At 39.7% G+C, this 3,688-nt stretch overlaps 1 long non-coding RNA gene across 1 annotated transcript; it reads right to left on the bottom strand.

Annotated features, from left to right (window-relative positions):
• Window positions 1-960: 960 nt before the first annotated feature.
• LOC137574950 (uncharacterized) lies at window positions 961-1,318 on the bottom strand. The gene is made up of 2 exons (XR_011032081.1): window positions 1,089-1,318; window positions 961-1,032 (listed from the first exon to the last, which is right to left on the bottom strand). It is a non-coding gene; the product is annotated as an uncharacterized lncRNA (long non-coding RNA).
• Window positions 1,319-3,688: the final 2,370 nt, after the last annotated feature.

Here is a 3,688-nt window from a genome sequence, read left to right as displayed (position 1 = left end):
CTGCGCCTTCCGCTACATAACCTGTTGGCTCTGTGCCCGCCTCTGCTGTGCCTGCCGCTGCATGCCCACTGCTGCTGTGCCCTCCGCTGCAGTATCAGCTGCCGGGGTGTCCGCCACTGCTGGGCCTGCCGCTGCATTACATGTTGCCGCTGTGCCCGCCGCTGCCGTGCCCGCCTCTACTGTGCCTGCCACTGCCGTGCCCGCTGCTGCAGTGCCCTCCGCTGCAGTATCTGCTGCCGGGGTGTCCGCCGCTGCCGTGCCCACTGCTGGGCCTGCCGCTGCAATACCTGTTGCCGCCGTGCCCGCCTCTGCTGTGCCCGCTGTCTACAACTACAGTCATCACGCCTGCTGCTTCCGCCTCCTCCAACTGAAGCTATGGATATCTCCTGATAAAGACTGCACTTCTGATATCCAAACAAAGGCAACGCTAGGCCGAGTTGTAAGATGCCAGTTATTTATGAATTCTGTGAAATATGTACAAATACCGACGTCAGTATTTTGAAAAATCGAATGTTAGTATTAAGTGAGTATGTGGAAAATATAGGAATGTGGCCTAAGGCCACACTGGAAGTAAGCTCTTTCTTCTTCCGGTGACGAACGAGCTAGACGCACCATCCGCCGTACCCTGCCGATAAAAATAAATTTTCCGACATCCGCGAATTGGATATCGTTTCACATAAATGATTCTGATTTTATAGACCAAAAAGGTTGTAATTCTACGTTTGACTCTGGTAACATTTCTTCGCTGCTATAAGGTTTTTTTTTAATGGAAAACTCGCCGTTTCTGATTGCTTCAGCAATGTCTGAACGTTGCAAAATTTCACTTTCTCAATAGACAATAACCATCTGCATCGAGAGCTGATGTTTGCAATAAACAACCATTTAATGGCAGTTACCTTTCCCTTGGAACACGATGGACGATGGCGTCAATAGTTAAATGAAAAATAAAGATCAAATGAATTAGTATCAAAATATAATTTATTGTAGTATCAAAATATAGTTATATCAGTTTCTACTTGGATGATCTCTCAGCTGCGGGCGTGCATTGAATTAGTTTTAAAGTACTTTTTGAATATTTATTTACTTACTAAGAATCAAAATAAAAATTAATATGAAGAATCTGTCTTTGCTAAGCCCGATCCTTGAATTTGCTTGGGAAGCGTCACTTGATGATGCCCAGTTTTCTTTAAAGATGTTGTTTTTTATTTTGGTCTTTTGGTTTTGACTTTTTTTTTTTTTTTTTGGTTTTTCGATTTTTTTTTTTGTTTTTTTTTGTTATAAACTTTTTAAATTTTTAATTAAAACTAAATTTTGTGATTTCAAATTTTGGTTTTTTAGGTCCGAATTCCAGAAATTTGACATTTCGTTGGACTACTTTGATTTAATTTTTGTGTTAGTATGTAGATTTTCAGTTTGGCTCTATAAAAAATTACAATTTATGTGCTAATTCATACAAATACATATATTTACATATGTACATACATATGTATGTATGTAATTGAAGTTGTTTGTTCGGTTAAGGAACTCAGACAGGCAATTGGTTAAATTCGATTCCCTTGTCAGGCCAATAGTTGAAGTAATTTAACATCCTAGTGATGAGTGAGAGGGGGTAAAGAGGTTGGCAGGGGCAACATCACTTTTCGGCTGCATAACAAATACACTTCAATCAATGCCAAATGGCTATGCTGGCAATCACAGAACATGTGTGTGTGTGTGTGTGAGTGTAGGGCGCCACAAAAATGAAACAAATTTTGGCATGATTGCTGATTGTTTGTCTTTTTCATTGTTTGGCATGGCTGCCGCTGCTGCTGCTGCTGCTGCTGCTGCTGTCGATGTTGCCGCTGTTGCTGATGTTGCTGCTGTTGCCAACGCACGCGCACATTTATTGCTTCCCAATTGGAAATAAAAATGGCAGCAAGCAAAAGGTAGACAAACACAAAAATACTGAAAAAACCAGTACAAATACAAATAAAAAGTAAAAGGACTGAGCCCGTCCAGACGGGCAGCCGATTGAAGTTGAATTGAAAAGCATATCCATGCGAATTGGCAACAAATTGAAACGCCACGGGACATTGAAGGAAACAACATTGAGCCAACAAATGTTAAGCTGATAGTCGAATTCCCTTTTGAGTAGTCATAGGACAAACTTTCAATGGCTATCAAATTCGGTTATCTTTGTAGTTAAAAGATATGTCTACAGACATATGTGAAATCCTTATAATAAACAAAACAAATCATATATTATTGGTTATATTTAACAGGATTACTGTTGAATAATATGTATAAATCGACTTTAAATGCATATAATACTCCAATTACTAATCTAAGGACTATCGTCAGTTAAATTATTAGGAGAAAATATATCAAAACCAAAACTGGATTCAGATTACTCGAAACAAATCCAAGAAATTCTCACACAACATATTTAGGGATGATCAGCTAAATTGAAATTTTGTTTAATTTGGATAAAATTTATTTTTTATTGATTTATTGAGTTGTTTGCTTTTGGTTTTCTATGGCATTCCATTTAATTTCGCTCTCGCCTCGATTATTTGGCAAACATTATCGGAAAATGTATAAAACTCGTTTGTAAAATAGAGTATAACGTAAATCCCTGTGGCCATTGAAGTTGTACATATAGTCGGGGACTATCTCTCTTTTGCTTGACTTTTGATTTGATGTTTCTGTTTTTACTGTTCTTTTTTCACGTCTTTTCTGTTATTTTCTTGTTTTCTTCGTTGAGTTGATTCACATTTTTATTTTTCGGCTAGGCTGCAAACATTGTTGTTGGTGGGATTTTGGCGTCACCGCTGATTAAAACAAACACAATAATGCTGTCGTAATGACGACATATGTATACATATATGTAGGAAATGAAGTGTCAGGCAGGCATAATCATGGCAATCGTTTGGTACCGAGTGAGCGAGACAGAACGACACGCAGCGGCCGTACCTATCTGGTCGACTCACTCATGAAAATAAAGCAGAAGCGTCGATCGAAAAGCACTCGCAATCGTACTCTCGCCTCGATCACATCGCACACCCAAATTTGTCGCTAAGGCCATTATAATAATTAATAAATATATGTATTCTTAACACAAAGAAACATTGTTAATTAATAATAAAAAGTTTAAATAAGGAAATCACATCCTTAAATAATATTGAATTAAATAACCAGGAATATTGCAATTCTACAAACTGGGGGGCTCAACCGAGATTTCTGGCCCAAGACAATTAGTGAAAATCGTGTGTGTGTGTGTGTGTGAAGTTCGCAAATGAACAGAAAATTGTTAAAATTGCATGCATTAACGTGTAATATATATACAAAGTCAAGGTTGTTGGCGAACGAATTTCAAAAGACGCAACCACTACAAGTTCAAAAACTAGTGGAAGTTGGCGTGACTGTACGAGAGGCGACGAGTGGACGGTGAGACGGTGAGCGGTCGGACGACGCAAGAAGAGCGTCACCCAGAATTTTGGCGCCGTTTCGGCAAAAGTCGGCGGCTGAAGTTGAGAGCAGCTCGAGAAGGGTGGTGACTCGAGAGGAAAAGAGAGAGCAGACAGCGGACACGAAATTGATGAAAATTAGTGTTCACTGTGGAAGCAGACAGACGGAGAGAGCAGACAGAGGGCACGAAGTTGATGATAACCAGTGTTCACTGTGGAAGCAGACAGACGGAGAGAGCAGA

Source organism: Drosophila tropicalis, unplaced genomic scaffold (assembly GCF_018151085.1).
Source record: "Drosophila tropicalis isolate 14030-0801.00 unplaced genomic scaffold, ASM1815108v1 contig_1159, whole genome shotgun sequence".
Classification (NCBI taxonomy): domain Eukaryota; kingdom Metazoa; phylum Arthropoda; class Insecta; order Diptera; family Drosophilidae; genus Drosophila; species Drosophila tropicalis.
The sequence above is the reverse complement of the archived record's forward strand: the minus strand, read 5'-3'. Positions and strand labels throughout refer to the sequence as shown.